At 42.5% G+C, this 25,631-nt stretch overlaps 1 protein-coding gene across 9 annotated transcripts in view; it reads right to left on the bottom strand.

The window, feature by feature from the left end:
- Positions 1-17,388, bottom strand: part of GTF2I (general transcription factor IIi) — an 84,961-nt gene extending 67,573 nt beyond the window's left edge. For 5 of the 9 annotated variants that reach the window (XM_040260824.1, XM_040260838.1, XM_040260816.1 and 2 more), the window contains exon 1: positions 13,562-13,930. The gene's annotated coding sequence lies outside the window, so the exon portion shown is untranslated. Of the gene's footprint in view, positions 1-9,113; positions 9,181-13,561 lie in introns of those variants that run through there. The other 4 variants (XM_040260858.1, XM_040260810.1, XM_040260800.1 and 1 more) reach the window with 3 other exon arrangements.
- Positions 17,389-25,631: the final 8,243 nt, after the last annotated feature.

Here is a 25,631-nt window from a genome sequence, read left to right on the forward strand (position 1 = left end):
AGGCATGCTAACCACTGGGTCCCCTGGGAAGTCCCCCATCCTCCCGTTAATATTAGCTTTCTCATAACAGCTCTTCAAAATTTCTACCAACTTTTTGGTAGTTTTACAAAAGTTTTTCTTTATCATTCTAGAGCATTCTTAGTAGTCCCACCAACTCTGGGAACCATACCTAATTTACAATAGTCTTTATCATCAAGAATAATTTATGAATTAGCCAGAACTATTATTAAACTGCAAGGTTACCCAATTCAAAGCACCACAAGTAAACAAAGGAAATTTTCTTGTTTTATTTAGCCTAAAGGTGGCACTGACTCCATACAAAGCCAGTCAAGGAACACAAGAGACATCATTAGACTTCTATTCCCTCCCAGCAGACCTTACTTCTCCTTAAGAAGATGAGTTTTTTCCTAAGACAAAGATGACAGCCATGCATATATCTTTAAAGTTTGACCACACACCTATTCTGTGATCCCTGTACCTTCTTGCTACCTTCTGCACAGAAGGTCTGGGGATTTGCATCCCAAGCCCACTTAACTGGCTAGTCAGAACAAGACTACCTGGGATACACTGTGATTGGCAGTCCAGCCAGAGCTGCATGGAATAGGAAGGGAAGGGAAGCAGTTATTCAAAAGGTAAAGCAGGACACTGTCATCAGAGAAAGGGCTTGATAAAAGTGCTCAGAGACACAAAAATCATGGCTACCAGAGTCCGTTCCACCTTCTTTCCCGTGTTTTCAATTTCCTTACTTCTTCAACTCCAAATGTTTTTTAACTTCATCTTTTGTTTCCCTGATTTGATTTTAATTCTCCTTTATGAGTTTCAAAACTGAACTTAATTGGCCTATTGCTGTTTCATCTTTTTATCTTTTAACCTGTCAGCTATTGTTTAAGAGAAGCAACGCCTTCTTTTATGTCTCTGAAAAGGGACTCCAGCCAGCCTGTAAGGTCGTCTTGGGTTTCTCGTTGGATCCCTTTCAGGGATTAGGTTTGTTTGTGTCCTCACTGTACTGATCTCTTCTACCTCAAAATTAGCCAATAATTAATTCCATGTAAGTGCTTGGGTTTTTTATGGCTTGTTTTTGCTGTAACCAGTGTGCCTGCTACTTATTTATTTATGGCCACTCGCTCCGCACAGCCTGCAGTATCTCAGTTCCCCAACCAGGCAGGGATGGAACCCACGGGCCTTGCAAGGGAAGCATGGGGTCTGAACCACTGGGCCACCAGTGAAGTCCCCCATGGAAGTGTTTTCATTTGACCACACTTCCAATTTTAATTTATTGATCCTTGCCATTAATGCTGAGCAGCACAATAATAAAGAGATTTTATAGAGAGTCAAACAGAGCTCTACAACATTTTGACATAGGCCATCATCACTCTAATGAAAAAACCGAGACTCCAAGATTTCTGATTGTGTTGATTTCTAAAGTATTGCTAAAATTTAGAATTAAGTAACAACTACTTTAAATTAAGCTTCAGGTCAGATTGTTAAATCAGTAGGGGGAGAGGGGTCATAACTCTGATCTTATTTTTTTTATTACATTTATGTCTTAATTCTTTTTTGTGATGTTATAGTTATTTTCAACAACCATTTTTCCATTTCAATCTTAAAGCTTATAATATTAGATCAAGAAGAAAATTCAAGATATTTTAGTGCAATCTCTTTGTTCCATTATATTAGAAATGAGAAACCCAACCCAACAAGATTAGCTGTCTGGATAAAGTCACAGAGACAGCTAATTTTATAACCAGGGACTAGAATTGTATCTCCAAATTCTAACTTTCATGCACAAAAATAATCCAAGAAAAGCAGGTTAAAGGGTGATTAGAACTGTACTACAAGGCAATCTTTCTAAGGCAGCAAATTAACTGGCACTTAGAAGCAAACTGAAGCAAAAGTATAATATCCTTTTTGTCCAAAAGGCAAATACTAAAGGAGAAGGCAATGGCAGCCCACTCCAGTACTCTTGCTTGGAAAATCCCATGGACAGAGGAGCCTGGTGGGCTGCAGCTCATGGGGTCGAGAAGAGTTGGACACAACTGAGCGACTTCACTTTCGCTTTTCACTTTCCTGCACTGGAGAAGAAAATGGCAACCCACTCCAGTGTTCTTGCCTGGAGAATCCCAGGAATGGAGGAGCCTGGTGGGCTGCCGTCTATGGGGTCGCACAGAGTCTGACATGACTGAAGCGACTTAGCAGCAGAGGGACACTGAAGGGTACATATGAACATACAATAGCACTTTCTGAAAAAAACAAAGAATATTGTTCAAAGAAATAAACAATTTGCAGACCGACTATCTAGACGAACGCGTAACTTTACGTCACAAAACTCTGCTGACAGGCACTGTCAGGCACACACATCACCATTAACAATGACAAACAGCCATGAGTCGTTTAACCAACGCTTTATTTTAGTAAAATCCAAAAACCAAGATCCATGGTCAACTAGAAAGAAATGGGTTTGCACTCAGCCAGGCACCAGGCTCAATATTTTCTGCTCAAAAACTTCGTTTTCAGTTTTCTGTAGTCAGTTTAAGTTCTCTGTTATTTTTACTTATTATAAGCAACTAAGAGCCACACTGTACATTTAGTGAAGCATAGTGAAATAAACTTTACGACTACAAAAACCAGTACGTTTCCCAACTCAGTGTTTTATTTCTAGAGCCATAATTACTAAACCACAGATACCTAGATCAATTAAAACTGAGAAAACATTAAAAATCAATTAACATACTTACCCCTAGGATATTGGCCATGGAAGGCTACAGACAGTATTTAGGACAGATAATACGGTATTCAATTCTGCAATAAAACTGGCTTAAGAGTCTAAAAAAAGGTGTGTGGGGGGGATACTTTAATTAACCAGGAAAATCTTCCACCAAAACTTAATTTTTCGACCCGTACTCCAACAAAATGCAGCGTGGCTTTCCTGTGCTGTGGTTGCTTCCACTGTACCAGCATTTAAGATGAGCTATCTCTTCCTTGGTTTTTTTTTGGTTGTTGCTTGGTAGCCTCAGCTGGTAAAGAATCTGCCTGCAATGCAGACACCCTAGTTTGTTTCCTGGGTCAGGAAGATTCCCCTGGAGAAGGGATAAGCTACCCACTCCAGTATTCTTAGGCTTCCCTGGTGGCTCAGAATCTGCCTGCAGTGCGTTCGATCCTTAGGTTGGGAAGATCCCCTAGAGGAGGCATGGCAACCCACTCCAGTATTCTTGCCTGGAGAATTCCATGGACAGAGGAGCCTGGCGGGCTATAATCCACAGGCTCAGAAAGTGTCAGACATAGCTGAGTGACTAAACACACACACATCTTTGTTAGTTGTCTCCATTATTTGAGATCTGGTCTCAGGTTATTTTTTTGTTTATAAGGTTAGCTAAGACTCAAATTTACCAATTCATTTAATTTTACTAAGAGCCATGAAAGCCAAATTTCAAAAAAATTGTGACTAAAGGCATCATTACAGTCTTAACTACACTCATCTTCAGCGAGAAATGTAAAATAACTTTCAGTATCACTTAATTCTAAGAGCAGTAAAATGGAATTTCAAACTTTTATAAAATTCTGATTTTATAAAATTTTTTTAAGAGAACTAAGAAAAAGCTAAAATTCATCATCTAAGATACTATATATTTTGTCTTAAGATGGTACCTAAAATAAAAGGCAAGGACCTAATAGCTGAATCAGCTGATTTTATCCTAAACAAGATTCAGTTCCATTAAAATTAGTATAGGTTATCATGTAATATTACATACTGGCAATCTATTAGGCTGCCTAAAAATTTCTACCTCTGAAACTATTTAATAGCTCTGTGTTCTAGCTACAATATCCTAAAAGCTAAAGTTTTTTTTTAGGAGAGAAAACTTACTCATCCCTAAAACATCAGTATACATTTAGTGAAATCATTGTGGGTTGTGAACAAAGATTTTATAAATATCTTAAATTTTTTTCAGCATAGTACCATTTGTTCTGGTCTTCCCAGGTGGCTCAGCAGTAAAGAACCAACTTGGCAATGCAGGAGACGCAGGTTTGATCCCTGGGTCCAGAAGATCCCCTGGAGGAGGAAATGGCAACCCACTCCAGTATTCTTGACTGAGAAACCCCACGGACAGAGGAGCTTGGTGGGCTACAGTCCATGGGGTCGCAAAGAGTCAGACACGACTGAGCATACACGAACCATTTGTTCTAATTATGTCCACTGAGCAGTTTCTAAAAAAAATATATTTATAGTAATTCACTGACCCCATTAGTTTAACTTCTGAAAGATCCCAAGAAGCTAATTTAGTATCTTGACATGTTTATTGTGACAGCTGCCAGACACATTTTACAAAGCAGACCTTTTCTAACATAAGACTAGTTGATAACTTAGAAAGTAAATTGCCCACAATCACAGAATTATTATATTATTAAAGTCGCATCCATATCTGACTGTTAATTCCCAAGTTCTTTTAAACTATACTATATACTGTATACTATAACCCAATTTTTAACATTTTTCAAAATCCACTACCCACAATATTTAAATTTCATTGTTTTCAAGGACTTAGGTTAACTCCTCTACATGAGATTTTTAGTTTCAAGCACTAAATGTCACCCCTAAAAAAGTTTAAAATTCTCAGCCTAAATTTTTAAAATTCCCAGCATTCCACAATGCTAAAAAGACAAGAGATATTTTTATTATCCCTAAGTACTGCCTCACAAAACACTTACTAGGCAAAGGAAAATATAGCATACATCATCCACCATCTTAACCAAGTGTTCAAAGTAACTCCAGTCACAGGACAAATAAACATCATGCCCACCCAGCAAAACCCAAGAACACTGTGATGTTCCTGTCCAAAACGCACTGGACAAACTCGAGTTGAGAGTCATTTTACGAAATGACTGCTCTGTAACCTTCAAAAAGGTCAAGGGCATGAACATCAAAGACAGAGGAACCGCTCTACAGTGACGTATATTATAGAGATGGGACAACTGGATGAAAAGTGTGATACTGGGGATTCCCTAGTGGTTCAGTGGTTAGACTCTGAGCTTTTATTGCTGAGGCCACAGTTCAATCCCTGGACGGAGAACTCAGTGTGCTGCTGGACTAAGCCCTTTGCTACATACAAGGGTGTTTGGCAAAACATGAACAGGCTTGCAGGATGAAGGGTATGTGGGAAATTTTTGTCTGCTCTTCTTATAATTATTTTGTTTAAAGTGGATCAAAATAATTTTTAAAATATTTAATGCATATTAATTAAAACATAGCCACTAATTAAAATTCCTCCTACTTTTGCCTGACTTCAAAGGGGTTCTAACTTTTTTTGCTCTTGCAGTCACAAGTGGAGTATTAGAACTGGGAGAGTGAAGGATGTTACACTGTGATTACTGATTAAAATTTGTCCCGATCAACTAAATTAAATTGGATTTTTTTTTTTGCTTCTTGCATTTTAAGGAAGGAGTGATTAGAATTTCACGTCACAAGTATAAACATGCATACAACTTTATCTAAAGATTGTCAGAAAAAACTTCTCCTACAGACTATGTATCAATCAAATGGTGTATCAGGGTCTTTTAGTTTCAACAGTACTGTGTTTGGGTTCAGGGCCAGGTCCTCCATCCAGTTCTGCACAGTCAGAACTCATGACACACTGGTTAATTCAAGATGGATCAAGGCTCATTTTTAAGTCAAGGCTTTTAAGTTTTTATAGTAGGCTACGCTTACATTTTAAGATGTGTTAAGTTGCTTTGGTTGTGTCCGACTCTGTGACCCTATGGACTGTAGCCTGCCAGGCTCCTCTATCCATGGGATTTTCCAGGTAAGAATACTGGAGTGGGTTGCCATTTCCTCCTCCAGGGGATCTTCCCAACCCACGGATAGAACTCAAATCTCATCTCCTTCATCGGCAGGCAGGTTCTTTACCACTAGTGTAAATTCTTATTTCTGCAGAAATAAAGTTTGTAATTTTATCAGTAAACATCAAGCGATCTCTCAAGACAAAACAAAACATATTGCAAAGGTTAGGATTTGAAATGATCTCCAAGTGTTTACTTTCATACTTAAAACATTATACCCTCTCCACCCTATTTCCAAAAAACTGTTGAGATAGCTAACAAAAACAGTCAAATTTTTTCCTTTTTTAAAAAGCCAGGGGGTACTTCTCGGATGGTCCAGTGGTTAAGAACCTGCCTTTCTATGCAGGGGACACGGGTTCAAACCCTGGTCAGAAAACTAAGATCCCTCATACCTTGGGGCAACTAAGCCCACACATTGCAACTAAGACCCTATGCAGCCAAATGAATACATAAAATATTTAAAAATAAAAAAGCCAGGGGACTTCCCTGGTGGTCCAGTTGTTAAAGACTCCAAGCAAGAGGTCTAAGTTTGATCCCTGCTCAGGGAACAGATCCCACAGGCCTCATGATGCAGTCAAATAAGTAAAATAATAAAAACTAGGAAAAAAGAAAAACAACAGGTGAAGGAAAGAATGATAAAATAATTAAATGAAGTCAGGGAAGTGGATCTTCCCCAGTAGTAGATCACAAGTTCAATACTGAGTTTCACAGTATCCAGAACAGTCTTTGTAAAACAAACACACATCTTATCAACTATTCAGGAAAATCCACAACTTTTCTCAGCACTAGTTTGAAATTTTTCACACATGCATAAAGTATACTTTTATACTGATAGTCCAGAGTTTTTTTTAAAAGTAGCAGCTTTCTCTACCAGTACACAAAGAATGTATTCCTTTTACTTTACTTCAAGTTTAAAAACATTTAGTTTACTTGTTAAACTGGCTCACCTGTCTTTTTCTAACTTTGTATGAATTGGAGGAGGAAATGAAAATCAAGTAACTGGCCTAAAAGCTCCATCTTTTCTCTTTTTAATATATTGTCCACAGAAAGCAGGCAACAGAGCCAAGCAATTATGAACGGCAGCTTTGGAATCAGGCCAAAATTCTGAATTAAAGGCCTAGCTCCAATATTAGATATGGCTGGCTGTGGGATTCTTTAATCCCAAATCTCCTAGTCTGGAAAGGACAATAAATATGTGAACTTAACTCACAAGGTTCCTATCAGAACCTGTCAAGTACCTGACAGAGTGCTAAACATAAGCATTCTGTACACTGAATAAGCACTTAATTGTAAATTTAATTAAATCACTTATTTCTAAAATACACACATATGGGGACTTGCCCAGACTCTGCGCTTCTACTGCAGTGGTGGGCCTGGGTTTGATTCCTAGTGGGGAAACTAAGATTCCACACAGCAAACTAAGATCTCTGCACCAAAGCCAAATAAAACAAATCAAACAGTCAAATCCCTAGAGACAGAAAGTAAAACGGTGAGTGCAGGGGCTGCAAGGAAGAGGGAATGGGTTAATGGGCAACTTCAGTTTAGGAAGATGAAAAAGTCCTGGAGCTGGACTTTATGATGGCTGCTCAAGCCTGTGACTATACAAACTGTCCTTAATACTGCTTTGTGGTATGTATATTTTACCACAATTTTTTTAAAAATCACTATAAGGAACTATCTGAAAGAAAGAGGTTTTCATGGTGGAAATGGCCAACGCAAATTCTTCACAAAGGGACAAACTCATTTCTCAGCGGTTCTCTCTGCTATTGAGAGATCTGTTCAGATCCACCTAAATTCTGCCCCAAGGAAATTGATAAAAAGAAAAAGCAACGATCCAGCAATTCCACTAAGCATACACACAAGAAGCCTGAAAACAGTGAAGACTCAAAATACTTGTACAGCAATGTTCATGTTGCAACACTGTAACATCCAAAAGGTAGAAACAATCTAAATGTCCATCAACAGAGGAGCAGAAAACAAAACGTGGCTATCATGTGATGCAGTATCATTCAGCCATGTTACAAAAAGGAATGGCATTCTGGTACATACAACACAGATGAACCCTGAAAATATTACTCCAAGTGAGACAGCCAGACACTAAAGGACAAGTACTGCATGAGTCCACCTACATGAACTATCTAAAATAAGCAGATTCAGAGACTAAAAGTAAATTAAGAGATTTCCAGGAACTCCAGGGAAGAAGGAAAGGGAAGTTATCATTTAATGGCCTTCTATCTGGGGCAATGAAAAAGATTTTAGAAATTGTGGTGATGGTTATACAATGCTGTGATTGTAATTAAAGGCACTGAATTTAATAGGCTTAAAAACGCTTTAAATGGAAAAAAAGAAAAAGAACAGGAGAAAAGTAGGAAGCAAACAAATTTCCCTGAACACCTTTAGGCACTTTTCAAACTAATTCCAATACTAGGGTCAATCTCTTTGCACTTTCCTTACTTATAAAGTGGGCATTCTACATGCTGTCATCCTCTTTGTCAAATTATCATTTCAATAAGTAATCTAAGTGGTTTAAAGACTGAGGCCAAATACTTTTTAATTTTAGTGCAGTTCCACTATCTCATTTTCTTTAAGTAAATTTGGTCTGAAATTTCAATTGAGACAAAACTGTTCACATTTATGTTATAGTCAATACTAAGAGCTTTTTCTAAACATATCAAATTCTTAATAATGAACAAGATATAAGCAGTTTTCTCAGATATCATTTAATTGTCCATTTCTAGTGAAAACACTAAGGTAAGACCTGACCACAATTAAGACAGCTAAACTTTTCTTACCTTCTTTAATTGCCCAATAAAAACAAAGAAATTCCAATTGCCCTTCAACACACATTTATGAGTTTCTATCTCAAATATAATGACACCCTGGGGCAGGGGTGGGGTGGGGAGAAGATACTGCTTTGAAAACTTGTGTGATAGCTGAAGAAAATTGGTGGAGGGATTCTGTGTTGGGTAACCAGTTCTAAAGGCTATTTTCCAATTTTAAGTTTACTAATTACAAGGCAGACATTAATCTCCATTATAGAAATTCACATTATAGATAGCTGTCTACTAAACAGGGCTCATTTTAACCAGATACCCCAAATAGGACCAAACACTTGACTACACTCTGATTCTACAATTATACCAGAATACAATCACATACAGGTTTCCCTGGTGCCTCAGATGAGAAAAAAATCTGCCTGCAATCCAGGAGACCGGGATTCAATCCCTGGGTCGGGAAGAGGCACTGGAGATGGAGATGGCAACCCACTCCACAATTCTCACCTACGAATTCCCATGCACAATCAGATAGTACTTTAAGCTGAAGAAGGGGTGATGTATTTCCTTTGCCATCCTACAAAGACAAAAACACTTTGTCAGAGGGGGAAAATCCCCGACGAATAATTCTTGCCCTCACAGAATTTACATTCTCCAGAGTCTATGGAGATCAACCTTGTAATCAGTATAACAAGGATTGGTATCACATGCAGTTTTTATTTCCTTAGGAAATTCAATTTCTGTAAAGTATTAAACATAGTATTTAATTTTAATTCATTCAATCTTCAGAACAACCCTAAAAGAGAAACAGTTTCTATTATCATCATCCTTTTAATACAAAGGGAACACAGGGAAACTGGGATACAAAGATGCGAAAGGGAACTGTTCAAGGTAACACAGATGGAGTAATTTCAGAATCTATGTCAATAGGCACCCACTAAGCCATAGGATGGACAGGGAGGCCTGGCATGCTGTGATTCATGGGGTCGCAAAGAGTTGGACTCGACTGAGCAACTGAACTGAACTGAACTGAACTGAAGCCATACTCTGTATCACTCAGCCATAAATTCATTTTGTCTCTGAAGTTACACTTTTAAAATAAGCGTATTCTTTTAAAGTCCTCCATAATTTTTCAACTTACAGCCAAGGAACATGAGTCCATCTGCCATCAACTCTGACAATCCGTATGCAACTTCTTCTTACTTTCCCACTAGGTCAAAGTGGGAAAAGGCAGAGGGGTAGTGACAGAAACAGGCATGGAGTATGACGGCGAGGATCGCAGAAGCAAAGAGGAAAAAAAGAAAAAAGAAAAGAGGGAAAGCTGCATCTGGGAGCAGGCCAGTAAAGGAAAGAAGGAAACGCTAAAGGAAGAGAAAGAAGCAGTGGAAGAAGAAGAGCATTAAGATGCATTCAGTACTTCTGATTTATACACCTACTTTTTTCCAGTATTATACACACACATTCTCTCAAATACTAATTCTTAGTTTTACTACCCCCACACAAGTAGCCTCAGCTACACGTTGGTTAATCAAGTATTGTTCCTCATATTGGGGTTTCCCCTGTGGCTCAGCTGGTAAAGAATCCGCCCGCAATGCGGGAGACCTGGGTTCGATCCCTGGGTGGGGGAAGATCCCCTGGAGAAGGGAAAGGCTACCCACTCCAGTATTCTGGCCTGGAGAATTCCATGGACTCTAGAGTCCATGGGGTCGCAAAGTGTCCAACACAACTGAACGACTTTCACTTCACATTCTTCACACTGCCATACTGCCACTTAAGCTCACTGATTACAAGGAAACCCAACTCTACAATCGTGATGAACAACTGATTAATTACATTTCCTACCTTCTTTTAGTAACAATGAATAAGCATAACTCAAATTAATGGAGACAACTTTTGAAGAAAAGAGGTACCAATGTAAGGACCTTTAGTAAACTATTAAAAAAATTCTTGGTAATTATCTTTCAGGTGTGTGCATGTGTATTCAGCTCTGTCTGCCTCTTTGCGACCCCATGACTGGAGCCCACCAGGCTCCTCTGTCCATGGGCTTTTCCTGGCAAGAATACTGGAGTAGGTAGGTTGCCATTTCCTTCTCCAGAGGATCTTCCCGAACTAGGGGCTGAATCAAGTTTGTCTCCGGCATTAGCAGGTGAATTCTTTACCTGCGGGCCACCTGGGAAGCCCGTATCTTTCAGGTAGATTACCTCTAATACATTTCAGGAAAAGTGAAATATTAATACTATTCTCAAAGAGAATTAAATCTCTAACAATTCTTCAAAAAAAATGCTTCCCCTTAGACATACATAAAAATCACTTGATCAGCATCTGTTTAAGCCACTAAGACAATTTCATGTTAGTTACACCACAGCAGTTATGTGAGGAGACTGCAATATTTGAAAAATTCATATTTTCAAAGAAGAATGAAACATGATAGAATTTAATTAGGTAGAATGCAAAGTAAATAGCTGGTCACCAGTAATAACAGAAAAGGTGAAGTGTTTGGAACTTTTTCAGTTTTTTGATTTACTTGAGCAGAGACCTTGTCTTTTATATGTTTTGGAACACATCACTGATCTAAGGATCATCCAAATAAAATGATAGAATATTAGTAGAAACTAATCCCACTACCCTTATCTAATTTAAGATTACTTACTTTCCCAAAACAGAAATCCATTATACTAAAAATTAAAATCGTTCTCACCAAGACTTGTGCCCCAAGACAATGAAGGCCAAAGCTATACTTCAATGACAAAGTCTTTTAGTCACTTTCTTAAAAGTTAGTCAAATCACTGGTGCTTGGAAAGGGGGGTGGGGGGAAAAGAGCTGGGGAGTTCCAGCTGCTCTGCCTGCCAAATTAAACAAAAATTCTTAACTCCCTGTTTGCCAAGTAAGCTACCATAAGCAGTCTGAATTACTTTGATTCTTTAAGACGTCGTTTTAAAGTAAGGAAAAGCATGCACCTAGAATAAACTCCCCTCACAACTTAATTTCATACCAGAGTGAATAGTTCTCACAGTGTTCTTCCTCAGAGCAGCAGCTGGTAGCATCAGTAGCGAATTAGACAGAAATGCAAATTCTCTGGGCCTTCCCAGACGTGCAGCATCAGAACGTCTGGGGTGGGGCCCAGCAACTGTGTTTTAACAAGCCCTGCAGGGGATGCTTGAATTCTGAGAACCAATGGCCTAAAGGGCCAAGAGTCATAAAGGTTCAAGGTTTACTGGCTCGGTGACCAACAGGTAATCACCCAGCTTCTCTAGACTTGTTTCTCAGTGGAATTAGGGGGGTGTTATGAATACTAAATAAGAAAACCACGTTAAGTTTCTAAGAGCGATACCTGACATATAAAAACATTACTCAAGCACTAGCTGTCGCTACTAATATGAGCTTTGACGGTTGTAGACTGGAAGGGGGATAAAGACAAAGACAAAAAAGGCTTAATCCCTACCTCTCCAGGAGTTTAACTTAGTGACCAGGCCAAGGCACGTGTACACAAAGCAGAACCAACCAAACTCCAAGAGGAAATAAAGAGGGGCAAACGAGCTGACCGTAAGAAGAAGCAACAAATTCTGACCCAAAATTATAAGAGAAGGCTTTAAAGAAGTGACTGCACATGAGCAATAAGAGTTCCACGGCCTCAAGGGAAGAAAAAGTCATTCCAGCCTACAGGTGTGAGCCAAGATCACAAGAAGCAGGCCAAACGAAAAGTGCACGGTAGCAGATTGCAGTGGCTGGAAAGCGGACCAGGAAAAAATATGCTGTAGGACATAAAATCGGTCACCCCAAATCCCGGGGCTTAGCTGGGGGTGGGGGGAGGGATTCGAGGCGTGGGTAAGACCCGGCCTCCGCCCGGCACTCTAATGCACACGCTCGTCTGCAAACTAAGTTCCCCTTTTGTTTTCTGAGCACCCAGAGACCACTTTTACGCACAGCGGCCCATCAAGCCATTGTCTGCAGCAAAGTTGAACGCAAGAAGCTGAAAAGCGTGCCCGGAGCCCCGCATTCCGAGGAGTGGGCGCTACTCCAACTAGACCCGATGTCTGAACATTCTCAGACACCAACAAGCGCAAAACCATGAACACTAAAAAAAAAAAAAAAACCTCTTTATTAAAAGGCAAAATTTGGATAAGCACAAAGTCGGGAGTAACAAGGGCAGGGGGTTTGTTTTTTTTTTTGAGGGGGGTTGTCTTCTCTGAATCCCCTCTGGATACTGGCCGAATCCCGATGGCTTATTTTCACAAGCTTGCAGGCTGAGGTTTTCCTTCCGGTCATTGTGCTTATTTCCCCCAAAGAGCAAGGCCCCGCGGGGGCAGGCGCGCCGGCCCGGCCCCGGGACAAAGCCCACTCCCGGGCTCCACCTGGGCGCGGGCAGGGGCGGGGAGGGGCGGCGCTCCGCGGCCCGCCCGCCGGCCGCAGTTACTAGGCAGCGCGGCACCGCCCACCCCCGCCGCCCGCCGGCCAATCCGGCGCGTCTGCTGCCCGGGCGCACGAGCCCCGGAGACACCAGTCCGAGCGCGACCCCACGGCTGGGGCCTGGCACCGAGCGCGCACCCGCACCGCCCGAGCCGGCCAATCAGCGGGCCGGGCATGCGCAGCCCTCAGGCTCGCTCGCTCGCTCGCGCGCGGGGCCCTCACGCGTGAGGCGCCCCCCCCTCCGCCGCCACACGCCGCGCCGGTGCGCGCGCCCCTCCCCCACGCAGCCAGGCGCGCGCGTCAACTGTCGTCCCCCGCGACCGCGTCTGCTCCTGCCCCACCCCCAACGCCGGCGGCCCGGGGCTGGTGGGGGGGCGGGGTGGGCCCCCCCAACACGGCCGCCGACGGTCCCCAGATCCCCCCGCTGTCCGTGCAGCACCCCCCCACGGAGGGAGGGGGCGAGTCTCAAAATAAAAGCCCCGCTCGAGATGGCAACCGGGGCCGGGGGGGTGGGGGGGGCGAGCGGGGATGAGGCGACGGGGACTCACCCGAGTGCAGCCGCCTCCAGGCAGCGCCGGGGCCGGGGGGGCGCCGAAGGGAAGCGAATGTGGGCCGCGCGCGCGCGAGCTGTGGCCGCGGAGGAGCAGCCTGGGGTTGAGACGGGCTGGCGAGCGGGCAGGAGGTGAGAGGGCGAGGGGGCCCGAGCGTCTCGGCCGAGCTCCTGTCACCGCCGCATGGCCGCCCTTGGCAGGGCCTCGCTCAGCGCCTAGATCCTCTCACAGGGGAACCGAGGGATAGGCCGGGGTAACCGCTGCAGGCGGGCGGCCACGGCTAGAGAGCGCGTGCGGGTAAGCGGGGGGGCGATCGGTGGCCCCTTTTCTCTGCTCTCGGAGCTTCTCTCTCTCACCCTCCTCCTCTTTTTTTTTTTTTTTTTTTTTTTCCTAGAAGGCGCGCGGCGCGTGCGCACCCGCAGCACCGCCCAGCGGGAGTTGTAGTCTCTTATTTGTCCCCACCAACGCGACGGCGGGGGACGTTGGACTACGACTCCCAGGAAGCCTCGCGCCGACCAGCCTGGAGCCAGAGGACGCGGCGAGCTCGGCGCCCGGCCCTCTCGGGCAAGGACTGTCAATGGAGGCGCGGGTGGTGGGAGCGAGGAACATGGCTGCACCTGGGGCCTGCGCGGCTGCCCGAGTGGGGGAGGGGAGCGGGGACGCAGGGATGAAAATCCAGGCCGAGTCGGCTCCCTTGCCAGGCTTCAGCCGGCCGCAGCCACTGTCCCATGGCTCGCGCTCACTCTTGCATCCGAGATTCCCTGCAAATTGAGAGGCTGGAATACAGCAAAAGCCGGGGAGCCCCAGGCCGGCCTGCCGCCTTCCCTGCTCCGCCAAGGGACTTCCTCCGCCCTGCACCACCCCTCCGGGACACAAAGAACTCCTGTTAGTTTTTAAAGCTTGCCTCGAGAGACTCTTGCCGCAACTTCGGACTGGGCGAGGGAAGGGCACCATTCTGTTTTTATTTACGCCTCCACCTCCAGGCTTTGCTCACTTTTCACTCGACGTGTAGAAGGAAACTTAAGACGGAAAAGCCATGGAGGGCGAGCAGAAAACGTGATTTGCAGCCCGTTTTGTTCTGTCAACCGCTAAGCAATTTTCCTCAAACCCCACCCCCCCGGTGTTTTTTTTTTTTTTTTGGCATCTCAACTTTCATTAGCTCGCGAATTTCGAAAATGATGATATTACTGTTCACCCCAAGTTAGAAGTTTAAAAAACTCGAGGCCAGAGATCTTAGATGTTTATGTAAAAACACAAAATCGGGTGATTATGTGATGTTTCTCCCTGCCGGAGATTCGGGCCACGCCGGCCATCCTCCCCCCTCCCCCTCCTCCTCGGTAGGTGGCGACCACGGCGCTTTTTCCAGCCTTTGTCGCTCGCAAGAAAACTTTCCGAGCAGCTAGTCTTTTGATGTAGGGCCAAGACCTTTCCTTTGAATTTGGGTTCGCAGATTAGCCTTCCCCATCTTCTTCCGTAGACCGCACCCATAAAGCCTCATCTAGAATGTCCATGTTGGATTTCTTTTTAAACAGATGGAGAATTTAAAGATCCCTGCGAAGCAATCTGATTCCAGAAGACATCTACATTTTCCCGATTTCCCCTGCAATCTTTTACTGTCATTTTGTCCTCGATTAATTCAATTAAGACTTTTTCTTTGTCAAGTTTCTGCACAGCGTTTAGTTTTTCATAAGAACAATTTTCTTTTTGCACTCTTACTTCATTAACATTTTGGAATATTTAAATTCCATCTTCCCAATACCAAGTACAACTGACATTATTAGGAATAAACATTAACTCTTGAGAAGCCTAAAATTCAGCTGGTAATAGCAACCACCCCAGGAACTGCAAACTCAGCTGCTGTGAGCATCAGTTGAGGATGTTTTATGAAGGGATAGGAACCCTGAGGGCTTACCTGGTGGGTCAGACGGTATAGAATCCGCCTGCAATGCAAGGGGGTCCAGGATTTAATCCCTGGTTCAGGAAGATCCCTGGGGAAGAGAATGGCTACCCACTCCTGTATTCCTGCCTGGAGAATTCCATGGACAGAAAAGTCTGGTGAGCTTCAGTTCATGGGATTGCAAGGAGTCCAACACGACTGAGGGTCTAACACAACTTTTTTTTTTTTTTTTTGGTCTTGAGCGGATTATTGGGAATACTGAGAAGTTGAGGACAGTGATGGGAGGATGGGTGTGGTGGAGTAATGGAGGAGCTTTGGAAGGGTGTTAGGAAGTAAGACTAGAGTTCATTTAGTCACGATTACCCTTGTCATTGGAGAAGGCAATGGCAACCCACTCCAGTACACCTGCCTGGAAAATCCCAGGGGCAGAGGAGCCTGGTGGTCTGCAGTCCAAGGGGTCGATAAAAGTAGGAAACCACTGACTGACTTCACTTTCACTTTTCACTTTCATGCACTGGAGAAGGAAATGGCAACCCACTCCAGTGTTCTTGCCTGGAGAATCCCAGGGACGGGGGAGCCTGGTGGGCTGCTGTCTATGGGGTCACACAGAGTCGGACACGACTGAAGCGACTTAGCAGCAGCAGCAGCAGCACCTTTGTCATTAAAAGATTATGTGGGAGATAGCCCCCCCTTTTCTGAAGTTAACAGTTCCGTGTGAAATTTTGCTGCTACTTCATGAACAACTCTAGCAATAAAAGTTACATGAATGCGGTTGAACTATCGAACTGGTCTTAAAACTTTAGGTGGCTTTGAATTGCCTCTGGACAGAAAGCTGGCCCTTTGGGGACAATGAACAATGTATAGAAGTCAACCTTTATTCCCGTGTACTGCTATTAGCAGGTTTAACCCTCAAATTGATACTTACAGTCGTAAATATCATACATGTTCAGTCTTAAGACCCGGCTCACCGTGGCTCTTAGTGGTGCACTTGCTGTTGGTTAACCAGTTTTTCCCTCACCGCATTGGTACAAGTGCTGTGTTAATGGTGATCAGAATTACATGCCACTTGAGATACCAACTCAGCACAGCCAGCTGTTTTCCAACACAAGATTACACTGCTGTTTTAGGGGTTGAGCAACAAATGAAAAATACAAAAAAAAAAAATTGATTTGTATATTTCAGAATGATTTCTTATGGAATCCTCCTTTGTTCAAATCACACTCAACTTTTGTTTAGAATCACATTCAACATAACATGATGTGTGTACCAAGACTGAGATTGCAGTCTGACTGCACCATGCGGCATGTTGGATCTTAGTTCCCCGACCAGAGATCAAACCTGTACCGCCTCCAGTGTAAGCTCAGAGTCCTAACCACTGAACTGCCAGGGAATTACCAGCTGGCAGAATCTTGCAGGTTATTTCAAATTGTTTCATATACATCTCTTTTTATGTTTAACCTACCATATGCAGTCCTGCAGGTGAGTGTCCAAAAACAGGAAACTCCATTCTACTGCATACAGTAGCCCCTCCTTATCAATGAGGATAGTACTGAGTTCTCTATATACTATCTTTTTTTCCTGTATGTACACACCTATAATAAAGTTCTTTGTTTTGGAGGTGTTTTTTGGCCATGCATGAGGATCTTATTTCCCTGGCCAGTGGTTGAACCCAAGTTCCCTGTAGTTGAACCCAATCTTAACCATTGGACCACCAGGTTAGTCCCTTATAACAATAACAAAGTTTAATTTATAAATTATGCAGAGTGAGAGATTAATGGGCTTTCCAGGTGGTGCAGTGGTAAAGAATCCACCTGGCTTGGAAAGATACCCTGGAGAAGGAAGTGGCAACCCATTCCAGTATTCTTGCCTGGAAAATCCACGGACAGAGGAGCCTGGTGGGCTACAGTCCAGGGGATCGCAGAGAGTCAGAGACAATTGAGCGAACATACACAAGAGGTTAATAATAACTAAGAACAATATAACAATATGTATTGCAATAAAAGTTACATGAATGTGGTGTCTCTCTCTAAATATCTTATTACACTATACTCACCCTTATGATGAGGTGAGCTTTCAGGTATCACCAGAGTTAATCTGTTCTTCCGCATTTTACGCCTTGGTGCCTCCTTTGCACTTTTATGAATAAAGGTTCTATTGGACATCTTCTTCCGGAAGAGCCCAGTTTCATCACAGTTGAAGACTCTCTTTGGATAACATCCTTTCTCCTTAATCAACTTCTTCAACTCCGCTGGAAACAGGGCAGCAGCTGCTTCCTCAGGAGGCACAGCCTGTCCAGTAATTTTTATATTTTTCAGTCCAAACCTATTCCTGAATCTGTATAGCCATCCCTTACTGGCAGTGAAGGGCTTGGTGTCACTCGTTTCAGGGACTCCCTGGCTGAAGTCCTCATACAGGGTCAGTGCTTTCTGACGCAACACGTTGCTGTCAATAGGAACACGCTTTCTGTTCATGTCTTCCACCCACAAATCTAAAGCCTCTTCCATCTTAACTATGCATTCATCACGGACTGTGGCTGTAACTTTTGCAGTTCGGGGCGCAACAGCAAAACTCGCACGAATTTCTTTTTCCTTCTTCATAATTTCACGGATAGAAGATTCGTTCTTACCGTAGATCTTAGCAACCTCAGCATAAGATTTTTTTTCTTTCCTTACTAAGTCAAGAACTTTCAGTTTTTCAATCAAAGGAAGCACTTTACGGCTTCTCTTTGGCATATCTGAACCACCAGCATCACTACTCTTGCGCTTTGGAGCCATTATTAAGTAAAATAAGGGTTAACTTGAGCACAAGCACTGCTGATACCTCGGCAGTAGATCTGATAACCCAGGCAGCTACCAAGAGACTACCAGGCAGGATACGCTGGACAAAGAGATGATTCATGACCCGGGGCAGGACGGAGCAGGCGGGTGTGAAATTTAAAACTTATGAATTGTTTATTTCTGGAATTTTCCATCTGCAGCCAGCCCTCCATATCCGCGGGTTCTGCATCTGCGGATTCAACAAACTGTGGATGGAAAATATTCCAAAACAAACAAACAAAAAAATGCCAGAAACTTTCAAAAAAGCAAAACTTGCCTTTGCTGGGTGGGTGCCCAGCAACGATTTACATAGCATTTACATTGTATTTACAATGATTTACATAGCATTTATACTGTATTAGGTATTATAAATCCAGAGATCATTAAAAGTACAAGGGAGAGTGTGTGTACGCCGTATGTGAATCCTACAGCCATTTTATATAAGGGACTTAAGCTTCTGCAGATTTTGGCACCTGGGGGTTTTGGGAAGGTAGGGTGGGGGGGCGTCCCTGGAACCAATCACCCTTCTAGACCAAGGGATGGCTGTAATGTTTTCCAAATGCCTGTAACTGAAACCGTGGAAAGTGAAACCGCAGATAAGGGCGGGGAGGAGGAAGGGGGGAGGGGGGCTGCTGTCTGTGGGAGACAAAAGCCAAGTCAGAGGAGATTCAGAGATTCAGCCAGGCTAGAGATAGAACTAAACCAAGTGTGAGCTCTTTCACCAACTTAAATGCATCTTCACACAATCTCCAAGCACACACAGCCTTGTTAACTGCTTTTAAATAGCAAGTCACATGGCAATGTTGGAATGCCTTCACTAGTCCTGAAAAATCATCACCATCTTGGATGTTTAATACTGGTGTCAGGAATCTGCCTTCTCCATTATCACAGGACCCATCCCCCTATCAGCCACCTTTATGACAAAAATGCGCCTCCACCACTTGGTCAAGGTCACTGTGATTGAGTTTTTGTTTGATTTCTTTTTTTTTTTTTTGGTTTGTTTGCACAGCTTGCAGGATTTTAGCTCCCACACCAGAGACAGAACCCAAGCCTTGTCAGTGAAAGCTCCAAGTCCTAACCACTGGACTGCCAGGAAATTTCCTAGTGCTCCTTTTAAAAAGATGTTTGGTTGGAATCCAAACTGAATAATTAATCTTTTTGTGACCCTGTCCTATATTTTATATTGCCCCAAACCATAACTCTAGCAAAAGCTGAGACACTCTTGACATACTCATTTTTCAAAGTAGATCCATCTTTTGATGAACACTAAACAGAGGTCTTTTTCCCTATAACTCTGCTTGATGCGGGACCAATAAATTTCGGGTCCAGTTTCTTGGGTGTTCTTTATGGTATCAGTTCAGTTTAGTCGCTCAGTCGAATCCGACTCTTTGCAACGCCACGGACTGAGCATACCAGGCTTCCCTGTCCATCACCAGCTCCCGGAGCTTGCTGAAACTCCCGTCCGTCGAGTCAATGATGCCACCCAACCATCTAGTACTTTTAGAGCGAGAATGGGATGAAAAATACATTTCTTGATTAAAATAATAGTTTGAGCTTTTAGATCTGGGTTTAGTTAGGAAATGCGTGCCTTGTCCAGATCACATGGTAGGGCCAAAATGACATCTTTAGTTTTTGCCTGGGTATCTGCCCTCTAACAGATAAATCCTTTGTTATTATAAGGATGTTTTTTTAAGGACTGTTTATAAAACACTATTTGTGAACAGCTTTTTGGTGGACCATTTGAATATTACAACTGTGGAAACAGTATCTTTGACAGAACTCTTCCAAAGGTGGAAAAATAAATAAACCCAAGTTATAATTTATTCATAATTATTAATAATGTAGATGTGACCAAATAGACCTTCTAGCTCTTGCTATGCCTTTTTGTGCAAACATCTGGCCTGTGCTGTGAATCTAATATTCATGTAACACCGATTGAAATAAACAGTTTTATGTGTTGGTTTGGTGGCTAGGTGGTAAAGAATCTGCCTGCAACACAAGAGACCTGGGTTTGATCCCTGGGTTGAGAAGATACCCTGGAGAAGGGAACAGCAACCTACTCCAGTATTCTGGCCTGGAGAATTCCATGGAGAGAGGAACTTGGCAGGTTACAGTCCATGGGGTTGCACAGAGTCGGACACGACTAAATGCCTTTCCGTTTCACTTACTTAGCTGGATTTAGATGAATGTTGGGTTTCCCTGGTGGCTCAGATGGTAAAGAATCTGCCTACAAAGCAGAAGACTTAAGTTCCAGAAGAACCCCTGGAGGAGGATCCAGAATTCTTCCCTGGAGAATCCCATGGACAGAGGAGCCTGCCAGACTACAGTCTATGGGGTCACACAGAGTTGTTCACGACTGAAGCGACTTAGCACGCATGCATGCAGATGAGTGTTATCTTCTACTTAGTTATTATGTGACTTTTGCTGTAATTGTTGTGTAACTTCTTTTTTAAAACATAAAATCACCATATTTTCCCTGCCTCCCTCAAGGATTTGGGGGAATCAGGCAATATGTAAATGAAAATACTTTATAAAATCTTAGTTAAGTGTTCTATAAATATTAGATGGTATAACTTAGCATTCAAAGCAGTATTTTTAAATATCTTAAGAACAAAATGTCCATGTTTCTTTTGTAACTACTTAAGGATTTTTTTAATGCTTTTTATTCTAAGATTTAGGAAAATATATTGACAGATACTTACACTTATCATTAGATATGATGAACATGAATTTGAGCAAAATCTGAGAGATAGCAAAAGACAGGGAAGCCTGGCATGCTGCAGTCCACGGGGTTACAAAGGGCTAGACACAACTGAGTGACTGAACAACAACACTTATTCAATTCAGTGAACCTGTAATCATATCTGACGGATCAGGTGATACAACTAATGAAATAACTGGTATTTTAAGCAGCACTTCCTTTTAGAATATTATCTCTGCCAGGTACATTGTACTCAGAAACCTGTGAGTAAAAAATCCAATCAAATAAGTTATTTCTAAATAAAATGTATAATTGATAGCCTTGCAACGTATCATTTGTAAAATCAGTGTTGGGATTCAATACTGAGAAAAAAATAGCCCCATTCTTTCCTTTTTCTATTTTTGTTTCAAATATCAGCTTCACGTCTGGTCTGGGTGCTTGATTCTTATCTTTGCATTTACCAGGCCTCTTTTTCTGGTAAATCAAAGCAATCTTTTTAACCCCCTCCTGAACCTGTGTTTATTATAATTAGGGCAAATACAATGGGTAAGTTTTCGTCTAAGAATAAAGGGAGTTCTGAGGAAGGAAATGGCAACCTACTCCAGTATTCTTGCCTGGAAAATCCTATGGACAAAGTAGACTAGTGGGCTTCAGTCCATGGGGTTGCGAGAGTCAGACACGACCTAGCGACTAAACCACCACCAAAGGGAGTTCTTCCCTGATGGACTAGTAGCTAAGACCCCCAACTCGGGGGCCCCAAGTTCAATCCTTGGTCAGGGAACTAAGATCCCACAAACCACAACTGAGAGTTTCCATGCCATGACAAAGATCCCAGATGGAGCTGCTAAGACTGAAGATCCCATGTGCTGCAATAAGACCCCACACAGCCAAATAAATAAGATAAAAATAAAAAATATTAAAAGAAATTAAGAATCAAAGGAAATTTATTAGCAGGGAAAGAAGAAGCCAAAAATGATACTGTTCAAATGTGAAGTTAGCCCATCATCAGTGGGTCAAGTACTGCTTTAAGCTGTTTCCCCAGCAATGGAATGGCACACCAACCATTGTCTCTCTTTCCCCAGAATCTAAGGAGAGAGGTTAGCCAGGCTTTGGGTTGTACCTGGGGTTTTTGACTTCCATTTTTTCCAGCAGACTGTGCAGTTCAATCCCAAATGAACTCAAACTGATCCCAAAGTGAGCAACGGCAAAGAGGCTGAGCACTGATTAAATTCTGGAAACACTGAGACAAGGTTTCTGTCCTTCAGAAATGTATAATAAGGGGAAATACTTACTGAGCGTTCCCTCCATGCCACATGCTGTGCTCAGCACTTAGGATTACCTCACTACACTGACAACTACCCCCTGTGGTAGGTGCTTAGAACTTCCTCATATGCTAAAAAAGGCTCAGAAAGGTTAAATTACTTGGTTAATGATATACAGATGGCAAAATCCAGATTTTAAGCTAAATCAGCATGTCTCCAAGTCTGGATTCTTCACTATTGATGTCTTTGCAGGCTAGAGTCATCTCAGCTGGGCTGATGTGACAAATGAATCAAATACAAGGTACACTCAGATAAACACAATGAGACAGTATGAGATGGCTGGTGATAAAGTGAGCAACTTTATTTCATTTTTGGCTGCTCCTATAGGCCATGTGGGAGCTTAGTTCCCTGACTGGGGATTTAACCCTGGGCCACTGCAGTGGAAGCTCAGAGTCTTAATCACTGGACTGGCAGGGAAGCCCTGAAAGCAGGCAATTTTAAATGGAAGAGGTAGCGTTTGCAATGAATATTAAAAGATGAGTGGAGAGGGAAATGGCAACCCACTCCAGTATTCTTACCTGGGAAAGTCCATGCACAGAGGAGCCTGGCGGGCTGCAGTCCATGGAGTTATATGACTGAGGACACATGCATGAGAGTGGAGGGAGATAGGTTGGTAGCAATAAACTGGTAGAACTGAAAAAAAAAGATGACTGCTTTCCTGGCAGTCCAGTGGCTCCACCCTGCCAATGCAGGGGGTAGGGGGTTCGATCTCTGGTCGGGGAACTAAGATCCCACATGAAGCAACTAAGAGTTCCCGTGCTGCAACTAAAGATTCTCCATGCCACAACAAAGACCTGGTACAGCCAGATAAATAAATACTTAAAAAAAAAAAAACAATAATTAAAATAAACACATATATCTCAAACAAAAGAATTTTAAAAAATAATAATTTTTTTTAAATTGAGGAGAAACTCTCTTAGATTTCTGTGAAATAAAATCCATGCTTTATGGCAAGACAAGAAAAATGTAAACAGAAAAACTCTTCTCTCCCTTCCTCCTTCTCTGATCTCTCTCTGCCCCCTGGGCATCTGTTGTATCTGCATTTTGCATGGACCACACCTCCCGCATCCCCAACTTGCTCAACCACAAAAAGCAACCTTCTCTCAGCATCAACAAGACAACTCCTTAAAAGATATCATTCCTGAGGGATGGGTGGGAGTTTGGCTTAGTAGCTGCAAACTATTACATCAATACATAGGATGGCTAAACACCAAGGTCCTACTGTATAGCACAGAGAACTATATTCAATATCCTTTGATAAACCAGAATAGAAAAGAACATGAAAAAGGATGTACCTAAATGTATAATGAAATCACTCTGCTGTACAGCAGAAATTAACACATTACAAATCAACTATGCTTTAAAAAAATCAATTTTAAAAATCATACATCATTTGATGTACATTAATGAAATGTGCCAGAAAACTTAGCTAACTGTGCCTTGACTTCTAACAGGCAGACAGATCTCAGAGTTTTCTGAGATGCTCTTCCTGGGTTATAATCCTCAAATTTGGTTCGAATAAGTTTTCCATTTCTTTCTTAGATTGACTGCTTAATTTTTCATTGACACTTCCCATACCTCTAATCAGAGGCATCCTGGGGGTGGGGCAGGCAGGGAAACCTATAGTGGTATATTTGTTGTTGTTATTCAGCTGCTAAGTCATGTCCAACTCTTTTGTGACCCCATGGACTGTAGCCTGCCAGGTTCCTCTGTCCATGGGATTTCCCAGGCAAGAATACTGGAGAGGGTTGCCATTTCCTCCTCCAGGGGATCTTCCTGACCCAGGGATCAAACCTACATCTCCCGTGTCTCCTGCATTCCAGGCGGATTCTTTACCCTCTGAGCCATCAAGGAAGCCCATATGGAATATTATTCATCCTTTAAAAGGGAGAGTCTGCAATATGCAACAACATGGATGAAACCTGAGGACATTATGCTAAGTGAAATAAGCCAGTCACACAAAGACAAATTCAGCTCTTTCACTAATGTGAGATATCTAAAATAGTGAGACTCGTAGACTCAAAGAGTAGAATGGTGGTTGTCAGGGGTTGAGGAAAAGGAGAAATGGGCAGATATTAATCAGCAGGGATAAAGTTCATTAAGCAAGGTGAACAGGTTCTAGAATTCTGCTGTAAATTACTGTACCTGTAGTCAACTAGAATATACACTTTGAAACTTTAACAGCACAGCTCTCACGTCACATATTCTTACCACAATAAAAAATTTAAATGATTTTTTAAATGTAAAAGAAAAAAATCCATGCACCTAAAATTTTGATCCACATTGCGTATTACTGTGTTTACTCTCCAGATAGCACCACTATACATATGCAGTGTGAAAATGCCCATTTCCGCCACATCTGCCCACACTCAGTGAAAAGTAAAGATTTTTTAGTGGTTCTAATGTGCACATTGTGAATGAAGTTGGGCATCTTTTCATATTTTTACTATCCATTTGCAATTATGTTTTTGCAAACTAATCATTTGCATTTCACAGTTAGGTCCTTTGGTCTCTTTTTTTCCCCTTTATTTCTTGCATGAGTGCTGTTTATTTTTAATTGAGGTACAGTTGATTTACAACCTTGTGTTAGTTTCAAGTATACAGCAAAGTGGTTCAAATATAGGCATTTATATATATATATAATGTCTATTCTTTTTCAAATTCTTTTCCCTTATAGGTTTTACAAAATATAGAGTTCCCTGTGCCATACGGAATTGTTCCCTGTCCTTGTTAATTATCTATTTTATACACAATATTGTATATGTATTCATTCCAAACTCCTAATTTATCCCTCCCCCTTCCTTAACTGCTTTTCTAAATGAAGGCAAATTTTGTGTTTAAGAGGTTACAAATATTTCCCCAGTTTGTTTTTGTGACATTTTTGTGTGTGTGTTGCTGTTGTACTGAGAAGTTTCATTTTTACGTGGTCCGAGTTATCCATTTTCCCCCCATGTCTTTGGTGTTAACCAACGATAAGAAAATTCTCGCCCACACCAAGAGAAAAGAGAGAGAAAGAGGGGTGAGGGGAGGGAGAGAGCTGCCTGTATACACAAACACCCACATATTCTCCCCACAGCAAGATTTCTGTATTTCTATCTATCATCTTCATCCTCCTTTGCTTGGCCTGCCTGGGGCTTTCCAGTTCACCGCCCCATTTAAGGCTCTTCCTCAGGGTCCCCGCGGGTCCAGGTGGGGCGCGCGGACCCTCCTCGCCTGGGACCGCCTCCTGGGCTCCCAGACCCGGAAGGCTTCTTCACTTCCCTCGCAGCCCCGGGCCATCGTTTTCGAGGCGCGCGGCCGAGGAGACCTGCTGTTCCCCTCCGCTAGCACC

The sequence above is a fragment of the Oryx dammah genome, unplaced genomic scaffold (genome assembly GCF_014754425.2).
Source record: "Oryx dammah isolate SB20612 unplaced genomic scaffold, SCBI_Odam_1.1 HiC_scaffold_2, whole genome shotgun sequence".
NCBI classification, from domain to species: domain Eukaryota; kingdom Metazoa; phylum Chordata; class Mammalia; order Artiodactyla; family Bovidae; genus Oryx; species Oryx dammah.